At 39.4% G+C, this 22,148-nt stretch overlaps 1 non-coding gene across 1 annotated transcript; it reads right to left on the bottom strand.

Annotated features, from left to right (window-relative positions):
* Positions 1-2,233: 2,233 nt before the first annotated feature.
* Positions 2,234-2,339, bottom strand: LOC131156794 (small nucleolar RNA R71). The gene has a single exon (XR_009137067.1). It is a non-coding gene; the product is annotated as a small nucleolar RNA R71 (small nucleolar RNA).
* Positions 2,340-22,148: the final 19,809 nt, after the last annotated feature.

Genomic DNA, 22,148 nt, shown 5'->3' with positions numbered 1-22,148 from the left:
CAATTAGAATATGAGCATTGCACAGACTTGATAGGCTTTAATTATACCCATCTTCTTGAAATGGCTATCGGGATTCTTATTTTGAATTAAACATTGACATATACATCATCTGTGCATTTTTTAGAATTTTACAACACAAGCAAGGATTTGATTATGAATTTACTCCTTGATGCTTGTAGTTGGCTTAGTCACATATCTAATTTACTACTTTGTTTTTATGTAAAAATATAGTGCTAAATTTATATGAGTAAAAGGATTGGAAGATCAAAAAATGGTTAAAAGATTTAATACTAGTATAAAATGGCATGGGGTGCATTTGTCCATGTGTTTGGAGTGAATTTAAGTGTAGTTGCCATTTGTTTAGTTATATATGAGTGAGGTAATGCCTATATATATATATATATATATATATATATATATATATATATATTTAAAGAATGCTAATACTTGTTCATTTTGCAAAAAAAAAAAAGGACAATTAAAATTTTTTCTAATCAACTTGTACCAGCTTAGTGGCTTGAATTCAGTCCTGGTAGTTGAACAATCACCCTCCATACCCTTGGTGTCTAAGGTTCCTACCTTAATTCTTGGGGTGGATGTATCTCATGGCTCTCTCAGGTAGTCTGATATACCTTCAATTATTACGGTAACATGTTGCTTTATGAATTTATAAAACCTTACATGTCATCTTAGAATGTCAAGGAGGCTAAAAAGAAAAAAGTGAACAAGAAATTAAATAATAAAACCTCAAGTCTTTTAACTTATATTTCATATAAAATTATTCTTGGAAAATAATAAGAAAAATGCTAATATCTTTATGAAAGTTTACAAACATTGCATGCTAAATTTGATGTCATGTTCTGTTGAGTCCTACATATGAATGATGAATTTGTGTAAGTTTGAAAGAGCATTAAGTTGAATTGTATAGGAAATAATAATTGGTTTTTTTTATTTTTTATTACTATTATTATCTCAAGCCAGTTATTTTGTACTCTGTATTGGAGGGGCTAACCTTCACCCTCAGACGATATGCTGCCGAAATTTTGTTAGAATTTTTCTAAAATAATCAGAAGTCCATAAACCACGCGGGTGTTTTCATGGAGTTCATATAACAATTTAGCATCACAAACTTATTATATGAACCTATAAGAGTTGTTTTACATATAGGGCCTTTATGTAAGGATCCCACATCGGGTGTGCCAATTCACCAAACCATATCCCAATTAAAATTAAAGGAGTGTATGCAAAACAATTATACCAATAAATGCAAACATACATGCGTGGAAAAGTTAAAACACAATTCAACTAACCTTGAACCTTTGCACACATACATGGGCCCCTGTTTTGTACCTCATTTCCCCACCTCATCAAGAAAGTTGTATCCTTTTCCAAGCACAAAACCCTAGCCTCTAATTCCACAAACCGCTTCTTCAAAGCCTCAACCTCAGCCTCTCCAAATCCTTAATCTTATTATTCTGATAAGCAACAACCTCCTTCTCACCTTCACGAGAACTTCTCGAAGGCCCCAATAACCTCTCGCATCCCTTCTTCCTATTTTCCCTATCTCTCGTTACTCTGTTATCCTCTCGCAAACGAATGATCATTTGTTTAGCATCTTTGTACTTTTTCTTCAAGTCTTCCAATTGATCTTCAAGCAAGCATTTACTGAGCACCAGCTCTCCATTATGCTCTCCATTCATGGGTGATCTTCTGGTGAAGATCGCACCTATATAGGAGCATTAATCAAGTGCTAGCTTCTTCCTTACTGACTAGTACTACCCAGTACTGTTGCTTCTCAAGACAGCTTGTCATTACACCATGGTGACAGTCTTAGAGTAGTCCTTCATGTGATTGGGTCATGACAATTACTTTCACCCTTTTCGGGTGGAACCATTTGTGCCACTTTTGATTTAACATTAGTTTCACTTGCATCACTGGGTTGAACCTCTGTATCCGAAGGGAAATCTTCCTACTCGTTGCTCCATTCATTTACCATATCTACCTTCATCTTGGAAGGTCCTTCACTATGCTTGCTAGGATTCCTTGATACAGAGGAATCACAACCTTCCCTGTGCATTCTTGCTTGATCAGAAACTTTGCTACATACACCAGGATTCCAACTAACTCACAAGCACCCAAACACCTAACAAAAGACAGTATCTCATTGTCTAAACTCAACCAATCAAACACATATTGTTCTTTCGTCTAAACTTCCCAATTGGGAAGACTAACCAACTGAGGAAGGCCATCACCAGTTTCTTACAATTGGATGGGGAACTGTATTTTGAGACATAAGAGCGCTTCAAGGACCTCTTGCATAAATGCCCACACCACCAAGTCCCTAGGTGGCAATTAGTTCAGACCTTATATGAAGGATTAGTTGAGCGAGTTAGGTCCATAGTAGATGCTTCTTGTGGAGGTACTTTCCTCACCAAGCATGAGAATGAGGCCTGAGCTCTCGTTGACAAACTAGCTGAGATTCTTAGCAGCATGCTATTGCTGCTCGTAGGCCATCTGAACCCTCCTCTTACAAACCTAAGGGAGTCTATGAGTTAGCCACGGGCCATGACCTTATGCCCACATTAAACACCATAGTTGAAAAGTTTGATCAGTTATTGTCCTTAGGACAGCAACCACAGCCCATGGCGTGTGTGGAGGTGTGTGCCCTTTGTTCTGATCCTTCACACACATATTACAATTGCCCCCATGCGCCTCCCCCATTTGAGTTTGTGCAGGAAGAAGTTAAGGCTACCCATAATTGGTACGATAGGCTGACCAATGACCCATATTCAACCACGTACAATCCTGGGTGGAATAAGCATCCTAACTTCTATTGGAGGCCACAAGCTTTGAGTTTTCAATCTCAAAGACCTCAACAATCACCAACTGCTCCACCCCTCAGCCCATACCAAAATTCTCAAAATCCTCTTATGTCTGCCCTTAGACTATCATCTTTTCAGCAACCATCTCCTCCTCAACCCAAATATAATTCTTTTCAAGAGACAATGCTGAAAGTTTTTAAGGGCATTGAGGTTGATCACCAAGTAAATCGAAAACTACTTCACTCTCATTCCTAATTGATTACTAAGCTAGAAGCCACCATTGGGTAACTAGCTACCTATTTGAGTAGGAGAGATAAGGGTATGTTGCCAAGTCAGCCTCTAATGAACCCGAAAGGCCAATATGAGGTAGAATGTGAGCCTGTTGCTGGACCTTCGTCATATAATAAGCAAGCCTAAGCTATAACCATTCTTCAGTGTGGTAGGGAGGTAAATAATAGGGTTGGGGAGATGTTAGACCAAGAAAAGGGTAGAGAGAAGATGAGGGAAAAGCCTAAAGATGAACCATGTGATCCCCCTTATCCTAATCCGATATGTGACATTGAGACATCTGCCTTCTCCAAGGATGGAGCACTTCCCCACTATGTCCTTGTAGTGCCATTCCATGTAGCTTTTCATGCACCCTCTAAATCTAAGAAGGAGGCCACCACTAAGTCCATTATAGACACATTTAGGCAAGTTAAGGTCAACATTCCTCTCTTAGATGCTATCAAGTAAGTGCCTATTTATGCCATGTTCTTTAAGGACCTGTGCACGTAGAAGGAAAAGTTGAGAGTGCATATGAACAAACAAGTATGGCTAGCCGAGCACATGAGCTCAATTCTAGCAGGACACCTTCCTCCAAAACTAAAAGACCTTGGTGCTCCAACCATCTTGTGAACCTACTTCCATACTTGATCTATAAGCAATTAAATTTAGGAGAGCTGAAGCCCACCCCAATCACCTTGAGTTTTGCCAACCGATTAGTCAAAATGGCCTAGGGTGTGATAGAGGATGTCTTTGTCAAAGTCGAGGAGTTCTATTATCCTATTGACTTCATAGTCTTGGATATGGAACCTTCCGATCCCACCAAGGATCCAATCCCTGTCCTATTAGGATGACCATTCTTAGTTACGGCTAATGCCTGCATTCAATATAGGACTGGGATTATGGAAGTGTCCTTTGGTAACATGCAGCTCTGACCAAATGTATTACATGCTTCCCATCATCCACTCGATGATGTCCAAGCTGTGGACGATGATATGATTGGTGAATGTGTTGAGGAAGTGGCTCCCTAAATTCTATGAAGGGACCCTTAGAGGATGCACTTCAGCCTGAGAACCCTTCAACATTTGGCTTGAAGGCTCGTATAAGTAGATTCTGACCATTCATAATTCAGCCTCCAACTTAGTGGGATGACTGTGGGTAGGTGAGACATGGTTTGATGAAGAAAGGGTGGAAAAAAGACCCTTTTTTCGAACTGAGGTGAGTTTGACATGAGCTTTCACTGCGTCTAGCTGAAGATGGTAAGCTTAGTGCTTCTAGGAGGCAACTAGAGTATTTTTATTTTCCTTTTGAGTCCTTAAGTTGTATAGTGTAGTGTTACTAGAGTTTAGAATCCTTAGAGTAGGGTTTAAGATAGTTAGGGGTGCGACTAGGGAGCGACCAACTTGCACATGTGCAACCTTATCGAGCCCTCAAAGTCTTCTAAACTTCTAAAGTACTAAGAAGTTCTACCATGGGCGTGACCAACACTTCTTTCGTGCGAATTCATTGAGCCTCTGAACTCTCTAAACTTGCAAACTACCGAGGGGTTCGACTAGAGGCGCGATCAGCACTCAGCTTTGGCACAACCTGGTTGGGAGTTAGTGTTCCTAAATCAGTTGGGGGTGTGACCATGTGTGACTTGGTCAAAATTATCATAAGTCGTGTTTAAAACCCTTTTTCCTGTGATGCTCAAAACCACTTTTTCTCGATCCCTTCTCCCCTCCCTCGTCGCACCTCTGCCCGACCTAGTCGCTCGAGCCTCCCCCACCTCTCTAGAGCTCCGATAAGCTCCTAAAGTCCCTCTTTAGCGACTTTCCCTTGCTTTGGTGATTCATCTAGAGCATTAGGGTTTCAGCCTTTCAATTATTTCTTCCTCTTTCCATCAACAATTGATTTTATTTGAAGATACGCCTATGTTTAAGATCTTAGACTGACGCAAAGAAAGACCACTCATCATGATCTACCACCAAGTGGCAGAGGGTCCAGGACCCTCCAAGGGGAGAGTCTTCTTCCAGGGGCGCAAGGACACCATGGGTGAACCTTTAGGAGATGCAGTTGCCCCTTACGCGTCCTACTGCGCAACCCATTACTGAGCCACCCCCAGATGTTACCCTAGGGGCTCCGGTGAAAATGTTAATGAGTCCCTAAAATGTATGATTTTAGACCCTCATTTACCTTTGTTTATCCATACTTTATTATGTAATTACCCATTTTTATCATTGTTCAGAGTTATGCAAGGTTTTTTGGTCTTTTCAGGAAAAATAGTTTAAAACCAAGGAGTTAGGCATATAAGAAGCCAAAGGAGAATTTGGAGTCCACAAAGCTCAGTTCAGATGTTTAGCAATGTTCCAAAAGCCTTGAATTACCAAGAGAAAAGAATACTATTTTCGATCAAGAAGTGCGACTAGAAACACCAGGGGCGACTAGGTCATCATCTGCAAACTCCAAGGTTTCAGACTGAAAAGGAATTACTACATGGATGGACCAAGTGAATCTCAATACCAAGTTGAGATATTGAAGCATGCTAAAGCCAAAACTATCGAGAGTATCGATGAAGTGTTTGACCAGAGAGACCATAAGGGGCGACTATGTCGAGTTCCTATGATTTCCTGAGGTTCGAGATATTGCAAGTCTCGACCATCAAATCGACTAGCAATACCCTATTGAGTGACTTTGTTGAAAGCACTGAAGGTTCAAATCCCTGATTTTCCACGAGACTTGACCAGGGCGCAAACAAGGGGAGCATGGGAGCGACTTGGTCGACAGTGACGATCTTCTGTGCGAGATTTACTGCAAACATTCCTAAACTGAAAATGAAACCTTGTAAACCCTAGAGCCTATAAATATTCACTATGAACATGAGCTTTGGGTTCCTCTTTGGCCAATTCTGGGTTAGTGACTGACCTAGAACACCATTGAGAACCACCGTAGAGTAGATTTACTTGCTTTTCTTTACATTCCCGTTGTGGTTCTTTTTTTTTTTTTTTTTTTTTTATTTCTGATCGTTAGTGATAGATGAATCTGTTTGCAATAAGAAACCATTTTTCTTGCTTTTCTTTACATGCTTTCAATTTACATGCTTTGATTTACTGCTTTGATGTTGATGAAGTCTTGCATGAAAGGATAAGCACTATTACTGTCTCAACTAGTCAGAAGTAGTTGGCTACAGAACCGCGAAGGTGCTTGTGTGATTGTTGAGACATGGTATACTATGGTTCCCGACTGTGCTTCAAACGGTTGGTGCACCCTTGCTACCTTGTGCCCTCGAATGACCCTCTCTCGTTTAGCCTGAGATTCTCATGTTAGTACTCTTATGTATAGCTAGTTCAGCGTAGTTAGAGGCGGGGTGTCCAGTGGCTGATTCATATCTTAGCATCACTTTTTAGGAGTAGGGTAACTTAGATTTTACATAATTTTTGGTAGTTTTTAAAACACTCATTGCAAAATACAACCTTTTTCATTTTCTTTTACACGAGGCAACAATAGACTAATTGAGAGAAGGTTTATAACTACACAGTTTAGTCCCTTAGGATCAACACCCGACTTCCCCACTTTCTACTGAACTTGGGATTTTTAGGTAGTATAAATACTATTTTTGGTATTTAAGGACCCAAGCCTTGGCGAGCCTACCAAATTTTGGCGCCGCTGCCGAGGACTAGGGTACGATTGTTGGCCAATTTCTCATTTAGTGTGGTGTTCCTTTGTTTGTATATATTTTTGTTTTTATTTCTTTTTTTATTTGTATATTGAAGTCTTGAATCTCTATTCTTAAATTGTCTATATTTGGTCTGCATCCTCTGGACCCTGAGATAGTTCCTATTGACCCTAAGATTGAGAGATCCCGTAGGTCCCTTAGGAAGCCAACCTTAAATCCTAAGTTTGCTGAGTCGTCTGATCCAAAAGTCATAGCCAAAAAAAATCCACCAGTTCGTGTTGATCAAATCCCGGAGCACCAAGCTCCTGGCCTACCTATGGTGGGAAAGCAACAACTTCGACCTTTTTGGCACTACTTTGTACCTAATGCATACACCTTAGCATCTTAAATTCGGTTCTCAGATGTTCAAACGGCCTAATTCGAGATAAAGACTTCTATTGTCTCGATGCTGCCCACTTTTTATGGGAACTCCACTAAAAATCCTTACCAGCATATGGATGAATTCTTGGAAATTTTCTCCACCATCCACATACCCAAATTTAGTGATGATGCTCTCCATTTTAGGCTCATTCCGTTCTATCTAAACGATAAGTTCAAATATTGGCTGATGTACTTAGAGCCAAACTTGGTGGCTAATTGGGCCACCATGAAGCACAATTTTTTTAAAAAATACATTCCAATTGGGAAGACGAACTAGCTTCGAAGGGCCATCATGAGTTTCACACAAATGGATGGGGAACTTTTTTTCGTGACTTAGGAGTGCTTTAGGGACTTACTTTGTAAATGCCCACATCATCAGGTCTCAAAGTGGCAATTAGTCCAAACCTTTTATGAAGGGTTAGCTGAGATAGATAGGCCGATGGTTTATGCATCGTGCGGATGTACTTTCCTCACAAAACATGAAGATGAGGCTTGGGTTTTCTTTGAGAACCTAGCTGAGAATTTGCAGCAACACACTATTGCTACTCGTAGACCCCCAAACCCATCTACCTCCAATCCTAAGGGAGTTTATGAGTTGACCACAGACCATGACCTAGCACCCACTTTACACACCATATTGGAAAAGTTAGATCAATGCTTGTGCTTAAGACATCAATAGTAGTCAAAGGCTTGTGCAGAAGTGTGTGTGATTAGTTCTGACTCCTTCCATTCTAACTACAATTGCCCATATGCGCCAGCTCAGCCTGAGCTTGTGCAGGAAGAAATTAACTCTACCTATATTTGGTACGATAGACCGTCAAATGACCCTTACTCTAATATGTACAACCCTGGGTGGAGATAACATCCTAACTTCTCTTGGAGGCCCAAGCTTTGGGATTTCAATCCCAAAGACCTCCACATGCCCCTGATACTCAAACTCCTTACCCATACAATAACTCTCAAAATCATTCCATATCTGCCCCCAAACCTTCATCATTTTAGCAGCCACCTCCTCCTCAATCCAAGTACGATACATTTAAGGAGATGGTGCTGAAAGCTCTTAAGAGCACTGAGGTTAACCTCTAAGTAGATCGTCAAATCCTTCACTCTCACTGCCAATCTATCGCAAAGCTAGAAGCCACTATGGGGCAACTAGCTGCTACCTTGAGTCGGAGATATGAGGGCAAGTTGCCGAATCAGCCTTTAGTGAACCCCAGGGGACAATATGGGGTGAAATGTGAATCAAACACTGATCCCTCATCATTTCATGAGCAAGCCTATAGAGGCCTAAAGAATTATAGTAATTAAATAATAAAAGAAAGGAGAGAAAAAATTCCAAGGGGGACTCAACAGGGTCTCGTCGACGAGCGCAAAGTGTTCATCGACGAGAAGCCTTCTTGGGCTTGTTGATGTGGACACACGTCTCGTCGATGAGAACTTATTGAGAGAGCCGATTTCAGGGGTGACATGGCTCGTTGATGAGGAGGCACTTTATAAATATGTTGAATTTAGGATTTCATCAAAAAATTTTGCATGCAATCCCCCCCCTCTCTCTCTCTCTCTCTCTCTAAAAATGGTCCTCCCCACCTTCTCTCTAGATTTTCGGCTTCGTTCTTTGCTGGTTCGATGATTAGAAGCCACCACATTACTCCTGAGAAGATTCTTCTCAAGTCTGCTGGAGTAGATTGTTGGTTAGGCCAACTTGGGCACCATCTCAAAATCTGCGCAAGTTGGTTATGTTAGGCTTTATAAGTTATTTGGTATTTCTGGACTGAGAAAAATGTAGTAGATGGGATAATGCTGGAATTTTGTTGGAAAAATGTGAGTTTCAGGGTGTTGAGCTGTGAACACCATAGGTGCAGGTTTGGTTAAATTTGTGGGCTTTTTAGTAAGGCAGGTAAGAGGATAAACTAAGTCAGAATTTTTCATGAAATTATTCATTATTATACAACATTTATTTATAGAAAAATATGTATGATATGGAACTGTGTTTGGGAAATACTGTTGTTGAATAGGGAAATGGTTTTAATATATTTTATCAGGAAATATGATTTTAGTTCAGATTTTATGTTAGAACATTACTTACAGTTGTGTGGCTTGACTATGATTTTTCCATGAAAGTTATGTTATACCAAAATATTATGTTTTCTTCAGAATAAGAATGTTATGGCCGTTTTCAAGAAAACCATAAGAACAGTACATGAACTATGGTTTTTAAATAATACGTTAACAGTACAAAAATATCATGATTCAGTATGTTATGTTTTATACCAGTGCAGATGCCGTGATTTATACGATATGATATGGCCGACATAGATGCCGTGACTTACACATTACGATATGCCGATGCAGATGCTGTGATTTATACGATTTGATATGGCAGCGTAGATGCCGTGACTTACACGTTATGATATGTCGGCACAGATGCCGTGATTATGTATGATATGTTAGATTTCATAAAAAATACTATCATGTCAGATATTATTATAAATATGAAACAACCATGTATTAGTATTTGAAACATACTATATGATATCAGAACCCGGATGACTTAGTTTAGTTTCACGAAGCACGATACCTTAGATATATGCTCAAGTTCATGTTCATGTTAGTGCTACCACACATCTCAGATAGAGTGTGAGAGATGGTAGTCGATGTGACTTCATGGTAGTGCAGGTGTCCCTCTGGCAGTTTGAACTAGGAGGGGCAAGCCCATCATACTTACAGACGTATGTTTGACTTAGCGTTGTCAGCTAGGCATTGCTAGGTCCGGCCTTCAGGCCGTACAACCTAGTCATGTGGGGGTAAGATATGACATCAGCTAGCTATCCATCCAGGATATTATTTTATGTATTGTACAGTTATATAAGATGATTTATATGTTACAAAAATATAGCATGATATGTACGATATGATTGATCATGTTTATTTAGAAATAAAAAAACAGCTTTTTTTTTTTAAAGATATGATTTACGTACAGTATATATTTACCACACGGAAATACCCATGTTGCCACACAGTGATGTTAGTTTATTTCCCTTACTGAGAGCTGTCTCAGCCCAGCATTACAAATATTTTAGGAAATCTCGGTAGGAGGGCAGATAAAGCCCCGCAGCAGTAGAAGTTGACCGAGCTACTCTGTTAGAAGGGTAAGTAGTTGAGTTAGGGTCAGATGGGTTTTTGGATTGAGACCCTAGGATACTTTTTGGTATTTTGTGGATGATTGTATATATATGATAGACTCAGAAGAACTCTGGTATTGTGTTTGGTGTTTTATGATACGTATGTAATTTTATGTTTTCCTCTGCTTAGGTATCAGAAATGTATGACAGGTATATCCTTGGTACCCATGGGTCCATTGAGTCCATCTGGGACGTATTTAAACAAGTGAAGATCAACAAGCCTATCTTAGATGATATTAAGAAAATGCCTGGGTACACTGAGTTCCTTAAGGACTTGTACACACAGGAGTACAAGTCGAGGGTGCATATGGATAGACTTATAAAGTGGGCCGAGAGCACGAGTTCATTGATATTATGGGACCTTGTTCCTAAAATGAAAGACCCCAGCTTACCCACTATTTCATGTGTAATTGGCGGTTACACCATTGATGGGGCTCTTTTAGATTTAGGGGCGAACGTGAACATCCTTTCGTACTTAACTTACTATAAACCTAACCTAGGGGAGTTACAACCCACCCTAGACACATTGTGTCTTGCTGATTGCTCCATAAAGAAATCCCGGGGTATAGTAGAGGATGTAGTGGTCAAGGTGGAAGAGTTTGGATTACCCTGTCGATTTCATTATCTTAGATATGGAACCATCCAGAATCCTATCCCTGTCCTTTTAGGATGACCACTCTTAGCAATGGCTAATGCATGCATTCAATGCCAGATAGGGATCATGGACATCTCCCTATGCCATAAGAAACTTCGGCTGAATGTATTTTATGCTCCCCGACATCAACTTAAATTCGTCCCAGCTGTGGATGAGGGCATGATTTGTGATACCCCATGGATGAAAAGACTTAAAAAGATTAGATGTTACTACCCATATCAACAAGGTGCACCTTTCTTTTCGGGAGCCTTCCCATAAGAACTTCATAGTTAAGTGTGCTTGGCTTGAAGCAATCTTGGGATGGGTGACCACTTGGGTTTTCTCAGGAAGTGTGCGAGTGAGGACGAAAAACACATTGAAAAGGACATGTTTTGGTTTTTGGGACCAGTCATTAGTCCGATAAGGCTGGCCCCCTATTGTCTGGTCCAGGTGGAGGAGGAGAGACGCAGTACTCCCTGGCAGACCTAGGTTGGAGCGTTATAAAATGGTATCAGAGCCAACACCCAGCTAGAAGTGTGATGAGATTCACATCGCCTGGGTTTGGAAATGTGGGTTTGCAACGAGGACGTTGTGTTCTATAAGTGGGGGAGAATGTGATACCCCATGGATGAAAAGACTTAAAAAGATTAGATGTTACTACCCATATCAATAAGGTGCACCTTTCTTTTCGGGAGCCTTCCCATAAGAACTTTATAATTAAGTGTGCTTGTCTTGGAGCAATCTTGTGATGGGTGACCACGTGGGAAGTTTTCTCAGGAAGTGTGCGAGTGAGGACAAAAACACAGTGAAAAGGACATGTGTTGGTTTGTGAGGCTAGTCATTAGTTCGATAAGGCCCGCCCCCTATTGTCTGGTCCAGGTGGAGGAGGAGATACGCAGTGCTCCCTGGTAGACCCAGGTTGGGGCGTTACATGATTGATTAAGTTGTTAGGGAAGAGGTTCCCTCAATTCTATGGAGGGATCCATTGGAAGAAACATTTCAGCCTAGAAGTCCCTCTTCATCTAGCCCAGAGGATCCTTGCGAACTAAGTAGTGAAATTCATGACTCCGATTCTGCGCTGGAGGAAAAGTCGGGGGTAAGCAAGATAGGGAGTGACATGGAAAGAGGGGAGTAGAATTTTAACTTTGAACCAGGATGAGTTTGATATGGGAATTCATGAGTCCGACTGAAGACGATAAACTTAATGCTTCCTGGAGGCAACCTGAGAATTTTTCTTTTCTTTTTTGAGTTCATAGGTTGTATATAGTAGAATAATCAAGGTTTAGAGTCTTTAGAGTAAGCTCTAGGATAAGTTGGGGGTGTGACTAAAGGGACGACCATCACTTATATGGGCGACTTGGTTTAGTCCTTGAACTCTACAAAAATTTGGAATACCGAGAGGTTCGACAAGTCGGCGACCAGCACTGCCAGCTTGGAGTGACTTGGTCAGGAGTGATGTTTTCCTATTAAAGTAAAAGGGTGCAACAACATGTGACTAGCACAAGATTTGGTGTGCCCTGGTCGAGAAGGCCAAACATCATTTAAAATCTTGTTTTGCACCTGACTCTTCAACTCCTGCCATTGTTGCCTCTTGGTCGATCCTCGTCGTCCCTCCCTTTAACCTTGTCGCTGGAGCCCTGAGCGTCATCCCCGATCCTTCAATCGCTCTCCAGCAATCGAACATAATATCGACGCCTTATCCTTCACTTAATTTTCAAATTCCTCAATTTAGGGTTTAGCCCTGTATTCTCTTGGGCACCTATGCCGCTTTATCTTTTATACTCTTTTATATAAATGGATCTACGCTCAGGGACAAAGACTAAAGTGGAGCACGGCCAGCCCTCTCAGACTCCCCCTTTGAATCGCCGGTACTATATGGGAGAATTGTCCGCACAGAGGCAGGATGGTGCTAGGGAGCAACAACAACCAGTGGAAAGAATGCAGACCCCATGGGTGCCCTGTGAGGTTCCACCAATGCCTGCCAGTCTACCACCCACTACCCACTACCTTAGTCTTGGTAATATGGGATGCATTGGTGGAAGTGCTCCGAAAGATAATCACTACTATAGCAAACTATGATGGCCCTAGCAATTCTAATGCAAATTCAGTCCATATTTTTTATTAGGAGTCGAAGTTAGAGAAAGATTGAAAGAACGTAGTGGTTGCTCTATTTATGTATTGTGCTTCTGCGGCACATTTTTTCTTTTCTTTTCTTTTATTTTGTAGTGTCTTTGTCTATTACACCATGTTCTTGGGGCATTCTCAGTACTCATAAGGTCTTTCTATACGTTGTATTGCCCTTTGATATTAATGAAATCTACATGGTGCTTTTGGAATCATCTATTGTGATACAGCGTATTATTACGTGCACACTATTTCTAGATTCTATATTATTTAATATGCAGGTACACTCGTTGACTTCACTACACCATGTGTCGTGTTTCCTTCATTCATCCTAGGTTCTTTCTTCTCACTCTTCAATGAGGACACTGAAGTTCTAAGTTGGGGGTAAGGGGTAGGCAACACTGCATGACTTTTTTCAGCACAAAAAAGACAAATTAACAAATTCAAAAATTTTTCAGTGAGCTTTGTTGATTATGCCATGATTAACACTGCTTTATACCCTTTACATACTTGCATATAACTTAGAAGTTACATATGTAGACCCATCACTAACATGACCTTGTTATGCTCACTAAAAATGTAGTGGGTTACTTGGGTATTAGTTTCTCATTATATGGTTAATCTAGGATTTGTAAATCTACATCGGTTGACTAGTGGTTCATTTGTGTTAATCTGATTATATAAACTCTAGTATCTACATGGTATCTCATAAGGCTGAAAACAAACTAACACGTGATTCGTAGCACTTAGGGTTCCTTGAGAGCACTGAGAGAACACCCGTGATGACTATGACACCTTTTGAGATATTGTTGAGTCATTCGTTCATTTCTTGAGTTGCTAACATCAAACTCTTAGTTTTTGAAACTCAACTTTCCTTTTTCTGGTTATTCTTTGTATTCTAGTCCTTGTTCTTGACTTGCTAGCTTAGAGGCGACATTGAGTGGGGAGATAGAAACTTAGGTCTTATAGCCTACTCAAGATGTGAAGACTAAACCACCCTTAGAGATAGATTTATTTCAGGGACTCCTATTTGAGTTTAATTCCCAGTGGTGGTATGAAGATACAAAGAGTTGTAATGATTGTCCTAGCTGACCATGAAAAGGGAATATGTAAAATGAAGAAAAATGTGCAGAAGATTGAGTACACATGCCCCATGAATACAACAAAGGTCAGGCTAGGGAACAACACATGTTCTACACGTATAAAGATTCTTTAGCTGCCCAATGCCTAAGATATATTTATGCCTAGTCTATGAATATGTTGATTTAAGGTGGTTTTGGTTGGATATGGCGAGTAGGTGAGAAGATGCTAGATGAAGGACCTGACACCTCACAAATAGGCTAGATCCTCTTCAGAGTAGTCCCCTCCATATCTTTAGCGTTTGTTCCTTAAAATATGTGGGATGTTTGATCATGACACTCCTCCTCACATATGTTGAGTGAACCCATCTTTTTGAGTGTTTTTGAGGATAAACCAATGGGGCTAAGTCAAGACGATCGTTCTGTAGGTGTCCATGGATATCCTGAGTGTAACGAGTCATGCACTTTACACATGCCTTATGATTTCACCTATCTATAATCAAATTTATATGACTACATTAACTCTGAAGTATAATTGCTGGTTGACTCTCTATGAATATGCTATTCTTGATGGCTGCGTAATGTTGAGACTTGCATGAGTGATTTGCTTCAGAGTCGCGTGTATAGAAAAGTTATGTATGAAAGAGCTTCTATGTAATTAGGTGACATTCTTGTATATGAAATGGTATATCCGTGTTGCATGCGTTTTCATTTAATGTTCATTGGAATTGGTGTTTGTGGGTATCACCTTGGAAACCATCACGAGACTAGAACTCGTCCACTAGGATCAACCTAGGGGTTTAAAGCCTTGTTGCATATGGTAAATGCAACCGTGTTTCCCACCGAAGAGAAGGTAGATAGGAATTTAGAATTTTATTAGATTTTGATTTGCTCGAGGACTAGCAAAGTGTAAGTTGGGGGTTGTGATGAGTACCTAAAATGCCTGATTTTAGGCCTTCATCTACCTTTTTTTATCCTTACTTTATTATGTAATTACCCATTGTTATCATTGTTCGGAGCTATGCAAGGTTTGTTGGTCTTTTCATGGAAAATAGGTTAAAACCAAGGAGTTAGGCATACAAGAAGCTAAAGGAGAATTTGGAGTCCACAAAGTTCAGTTCAGATGTTCAACCAAGTTCCTAAAGCCTCGGGTCACCAAGAGAAAAGAATACTATGTTCGACCAAGTGGTGCGACAAGCAACACAAGGGGTGACTAGGTCATTATTTGCTGACTCCAAGGTTTTAGACTGAAGAAGGATTATTGCAAGGATCGACCAAGTCTTCAACCAAGTGACTCTTGAGGGGTGACCAAGTCGAGATAATGAAGTATGCTAAAGCCAAAACTAACGAGAGTATCGTTGAAGTGTTCAACCAGAGAGACCATGAGGGGCGATTATGTCGAGTTCCTGAGATTTCCTAAAGTTCAAGATACTGCAAGTCTCGACCATCAACTTGACTAGCAAGACCCTATGGAGCGATTTAGTCAAAAGTACTGAAGGTTCAAATCCATGATTTTCTACGAGATTTGACCAAGGCGCGAACAAGAGGATCATGGGAGCAACTTGGTCAACAGTGACGATCTTCGGTGCGAGATTTGATGCAAACATTCCTAAACTGAAAATTAAACCTTGTAAACCCTAGTGCCTATAAATATTCGCTACGAACATGACCTCTGGGTTCCTCTTTGTCCAATTTTGGGTTAGCGATAGACTTAGAACACCATTGAGAACCACCATAGAGTAGATTTGCTTGCTTTTCTTTACATTCCTGTTGTGGTTCAATTTTGTATTTTTGATCGTTAGTGATAGAAAAATCCGTTTTCAATAAGAAAACATTTTTCATGCTTTTCTTTACATGCTTTGATTTATTGCTTTGATTTACTGCTTTGATGTTGATGAAGTCTTGCAAGAAAGGATACGCACTACTATAGTCTCAACTAGTTAGAAATAGTTGGCTACGAAACTGTGGTGGTGCTCGTGGGATTTTTGAGACAGGGTATACTTTGGTTCCCAACCATGCTCAAGACGGTTGGTGCACCCTCGCTACCTTGTGCCCTTGAATGACCCTATCCCACTTGGCTTGAGATTCTCGGGTTAGTACTCTTATGTATAGCTAGTTGAGCATAGTTAGAGGCATGGTTTCCAGTGGTTGAGTCATATCTAAGCATCGATTTTTAGGAGTAGGATAACTTAGATTTTACATGCTTTCCAGTAGTTGTTAGAACACTTATTACAAAATAACACCTTTTTCACTTTCTTTTACATGAGGCAACAATAGACTAATTGAGAGAAGGTTTATAACTGCACGATTTAGTCCCTGAGGATCAACACCTGACTTCCCCACTTTATACTAAACTTGGGATTGTTAGGTAGTATTAATATTATTTTTGGTAGTTAAGGACCCAAGCCTTAGCGAGCCTACCACATGTCTGACTAGCCGGTGCGGCCCCGAATCGTTAGGCCAACCATGCCAACCCCCCTGAAATCTGCCATTTGATGGCAACAATGATGCAAGTAGTGGCCACTACAATTGCAACCCCTTCATCTATCCCCAGGAGTGCTCCTGATAATCCTTATCTTGTTTTTAATTCTGATTATGATTTGGATTAGGACTAGACTTTAGGATCCTTTTTGCCCTCTTTCTGCATATGTATTGTGCTCATGCACACTTTTGTTTTTGTTTTTAATAATTTATTTATTTTATTTTCTTTTATTTGTATTTTATTTTCTTGTATCTCTCCATGTTTTTGTGTATCTGTACTTGTGCTTTGATGTTCTACCTATAATGTACGACCTATGAAATTAATGAAAATACATGGTGCTTTTGCCTATTAAACTTTGTGCTTGGGTGTCCCATTGTAGCATCTCTTTCTCTTTCTACATTTTATATGGTTGTTACTCACGTAAGTACACCATTTGGCATCAAAGCACAGTGCGATGTTTCCTTTCTAATGCTTTCTAGGTTCTTTCTTTCCACACTTTAATAGGGACACTGAAGTTTTAAGTTAGGGGTAGGGGCAAAAAAATGACACTTTTAAAATTTTCAGTGACATTGTCTATTTTATGCCATGATAACACTGTTATGCCCTTTACATACTTCTATATCTCCTACATGTTACATGCACAGGCTTATCATTTATATGACACCTTATACTCATTGACAACGTAGTGAATGGCTTTTGCAAGGTTTCACATGATATAGCCAATGTGTTGTTTTGTCACTTTATGAGGGTTGACTAATAGTTCATTCATTTTAATACTGTTGTATAAGCTTTTGTATTCATATGGTAATTCACAAGGCTAGGACGCACTTTCACATGCTTTGTAATACTTAGGGCTCCTTAAGAGCACTGAGAGAACAAAGGTGGCGACTATGATACCTTGTGAGGTTTTGTTGAGTTGTTCAAACTTTTTAGAGTTTTTGATGTCAAACTCTAAGTTCACGGAACTCAACTTTCCTTCTTTGGATATTATTTTGCATTCTAGTCTATATATTTGCATTTGCTAGTCTAGAGGTGATGTTTAGTGGGGAGATATAAACCTAGGTCTTGTAGCCTACTTAAAACCTAAGAATTAAGCCACCCCTAGAGAAAGACATAATTCATGAACTCCTTCTCGAGCTTAGTTTTATTTCGGTAGAATGAAGATGACAAAAGTTGTTAAAATTGTCTTAATTGACCATGAAAGAAAAATGTACAAAGAATGAGAAGAAGAGAAAAGGAAATGAAAAATACGTAAGAATACCTGCTCCAAATATAAAAGGGTCAAGCTAGGGACACAATACACATGTTCCTGCACATATGAAGTTTCTTCAACTGTTTGATACATATGATATATTCATGTCTGGTTTATGGATAAGTCAATCTAGGGTGGTCTTAGTTGGATTTGGAAAGTAGCTAAGAAGGCGCTAGGGTGAAGGACCCGACACATCATTAGTAGGTTAGATCCCATTCTTATGAGACTAGTTCACTCCGTTTTTAGCGTTAATTCTTAAAAGTATGTGGGATGTTTGATCATGACCTTCTTCCTTGCATATGAGAGTGAACCTATATTTTTGAGTGATTTTGAGAGTATGCCAGTGAGGCTAAGTCAAGACGACCGTTCTATAGGTGTCCAAGGGCAACCTGAGTGTGATGAATCTTTCACTTTAAACATGCCTTGTGATCTTGCCTATCTATACTTGAATTTATATGATAATATTAACTCTGAATTGCAATTGCTATATTGATTCTCTATGCGTTGTGTTTTTCTTGATGGTTATACAATGTTGAGACTTGCATGAGTGATTTGCTTTGGAGTTGTTTGTATAGTTGAGTTATGTATGAAAAACCTTGCTTGTAACTAGGTTATATACCTGTACATGAAATGGCATGACTTTGTTACATGTTGATCTTATTTGAATGTCCATTGATATTGGTGTTTGTGGGTACTGCTCTAGAAACCCTCACGAGACTACAACTCGTCCACTAGGGTTACCTAGGGGTTTAAAGCCTTGTTGCATATGGTAGATGAAATTGTGTTTCCCATGAAAGAGGAGGAATATAGGATTTTTTAGTTTTCTTAGTTTTCCTAGTTTTTGCTTTGCTCAAGGACTAGCAAAGTGTAAGTTGGGAGTTGTTATGTGTCCCTAAAATGCACTATTTTAGGTCCCCATTTACCTTTGTTTTGTCTTCATTTATCTTGTAAATACTCTTTGTTATCATAGTTTGGAGTTATGTAAGATTTGTTCATATTTTAGGAAAAATAGGTTAAAATCGAGGAGTTAAGCAATACGAGAAGCCAAGGGAGTATTTGGGAAGCACAAAGCTCAAATCAGATGCTCAGCCAAACCCCTAAAGCCTCAATGCATCAAAGGAAGTGCGACCAGAAACACAAGGGGCGATCAGGTCACAAGTTGCAGACTCCAAGGTTCAATAATGAAAGTGAATTGCGTCAAGGTTCCACCAAGTGCTTGACCAAATGATCCCAAGGGGCAACTAGGTCGAGATACTAAAGCTGACTAAGTTAGAAATACTGAGAGTCTCAGCCAACAGCTTGACTAGAGAGACCATGAAGGGCGACCAAGTCGAGATCTTGAACTTTCCTGCAGATAGAGATCCTGCAAGTCTCGATCATCATCTTGACTAGCAAGACTCAAGAGTGCGAGTAGGTCGAGAAGACCTGAATTTGAATTCTTGAGTTCCCGGGAGCCTCGACCAAGGCGTGACCAGGGGAAAATAGGGGTGTGATTTGGTCGACAAATACGAACTACTTCATGAGATTTTTGTAGAACTTTCCTATTTTGAATTTTAAACCTTGTAAACCTTTTTGGGTATAAATAATAGTTTCGTCAATATTCTTTGGGTTCCTTTTTGGCCTCTCTTTGGTTAATGACATGCTTAGGAAGCTATTGAGAACCACTTAGATTAGGATTTATTGATTTTCCTTTCAATTCATGTATTGGTTCGTGCAAGGATTTTTTGAAGGCCTGTGACATCCTGTGAGTTCCTTGTGTTGCCGCGTAGATAGATGATCTTTTGATTGTATTCCCGGTCGTTAGGGATAGGCATTCGAGTTGCAATTGAATGATTTTTACATGCTTTCTTTTACTACTTTTGTTTATATGCTTTCTTTACTGCTTTCATTTCAATACCATGCAAGTTTACATCTTTGAGTGTGATGATACCCTAGGGTAAAGGATAGCATAGCTAGGGATTCAGTCACCTATATGGATTAGGCTACGGTTCATGTACGTGGTGATCTTGTGATCGTTGTGATAGAGTATACCCTATTTCACGATCGTGCACCGAATGATTGGTGCACCTTCGCTACTCTATGTCATCAAATGGTTCACTTAGCTGTTAGCTTAAGACAAATAGCTGACTAGACATAGCTAGCGTGCACGATAGTCTAGGCATAACTTATACTCTAAGATCCGCTTTTTAAAAGTATTGTTAATGTAACGACCTGCTTAACTTACCGTATAATTAATCACATTTAAACACCCTAATACCACTAACCAAACATAAAATTAAGTCAACCCGAACCCGTGGGTAATGGGGACACACCTGTTATACACAGTGGAAACCTAAGCAGCAGTAAACATAAATTTCAACCACTCAACCATATAATACAATATACCAGAGTTTCTACATTCCACCATATACAGTTTAAATATATAGTCCTCAAAATCACCAAAAGATGAACTAGAATCTAATACCAAAAACTAGCTGATCCTAACTCAAAACTTACCCTCATAGCGGAGTAGTAAAAACTGTCTCAATGGCGGGCTCGGTCCGTCGGTCTATCTGGGTTCCATTAAATAGTCTAAGGTGGGCTGAGACACCTCTTAGTAAGGGAAATAAACTAAATACAGCTGTGTGGCAACATGAATATTTTCATGCTATAATAAACATATAGTACATGTCACATGCTTGGAAAGTTGGTAATATTATAACTGAATAAACATATCATTTCATAAATATACTAATTCATACTGCATTTCACTGTTCATAAAATCATTTGATATACTAGTAATTCTGAAATTTACCCAAGATGAATAGCTAGCTGATGTCATGTATTACCCCCCATGATGGGTTGTGCAGTCCGAAGGCGGGACCCGACAATGGCTGGCTGACCACTGCCGAGTCAAAAATGTTTGTAAGTACGATGAGCCCTCAATACCCTAGTCCAGACTGTCAGGTGGATGTCAACAACTCTACACTAAAAACCTTATCGACTATCCATCTCCCACCCCCTCTACTAGCAGGAGCGGTTAGCACAAGTCTGAACTGAACTGAACTATATAGCTACAGTACTGTGCTCTTGTAACTGATCTGAACTATCATCCGGGTTCTGATAACATATAATACATGATAATATACTATTTAATGTAAATAGATTGATAACATTTTCTGATTTCTGTAATAACATAAATAAATACGGCCTTGCGCCAATTACATTCATAACTACGACCTTGCACCGAAAACATGCATAATCCATGGTATAGACACCCTATTTTTGCCCTAGCCAAATAAAACAAGGGGTCCCTTCTTATTTTCTTATTATTATTATTATTATTATTATTATTATTATTATTATTATTATTATTATTATTTTATTATTATTATTTTCCTATATTATTAGTACTTTACTATTATTTTACTAGTACTTTTATTATCTTTATTTTATTTTTACTTTACTATACTTATTATTATTATTATTATTATTATTATTATTTTTATTATTCTTATTACTATTAGCATTAGTATCTTATTTTGGTTATTATTATTTTTATTGTTTTTGGTAATTTTATCATTATTATTATTATTATTTATTGTTATTATTACTTTATTTTAATTATTATTATTATTATTGATAGTATCTTCATTTTTATTTTTTATTTTTTTTATCATTTATTATTGTTTACTATTTAGTAGTATTACCTTATTATGATAATTACTATTATTATTATTTCCCATTTCATTATTACCAAAAGCCTAAAAAATAAAATAAAATGAAATCAAAAAAAAAAAAAAAGAAAAAGGAAAGTTTCTTAGGTTTTCAAATTTTTTTTTTATTTTTTTATATAACAGAGGAGGCGCTGCACAATACAGTCGGGAGTGCAGAGGCCAAAACAGCAAAAAAAAAAAACACAAAGCGCACAGCAGCAGCGCAGCCGGAAATTTTTTTTTTTTCTTCTTCTTGGTGTTCTTCTTCTTCCCTCATCCACCACCATCATTCATCTCATCCTTCCATCTCTCTTATACTCTCAACCCAGCCCAGCCTCCTCTGCTCCAGCAAACCCCGGCCACCCTTCCTCGCCACCGTAGCACCACCCATCCGCCGTCGTCACCGTCAGCACCACCCATCTGCCGTCGTCACCGTCAGCCCTCCACCCAGCTCCGGCGTCACCCACAGCAGCCCAAGCAGGACCCGAGAGTCTCTCCATCTTCCACAGCAGCGTGCAACTCCAGCCAAGCATCGCCAG

Source organism: Malania oleifera, chromosome 5 (assembly GCF_029873635.1).
Source record: "Malania oleifera isolate guangnan ecotype guangnan chromosome 5, ASM2987363v1, whole genome shotgun sequence".
Lineage (NCBI taxonomy): Eukaryota > Viridiplantae > Streptophyta > Magnoliopsida > Santalales > Ximeniaceae > Malania > Malania oleifera.
This window is presented reverse-complemented; position numbering and strand designations above follow the sequence as displayed.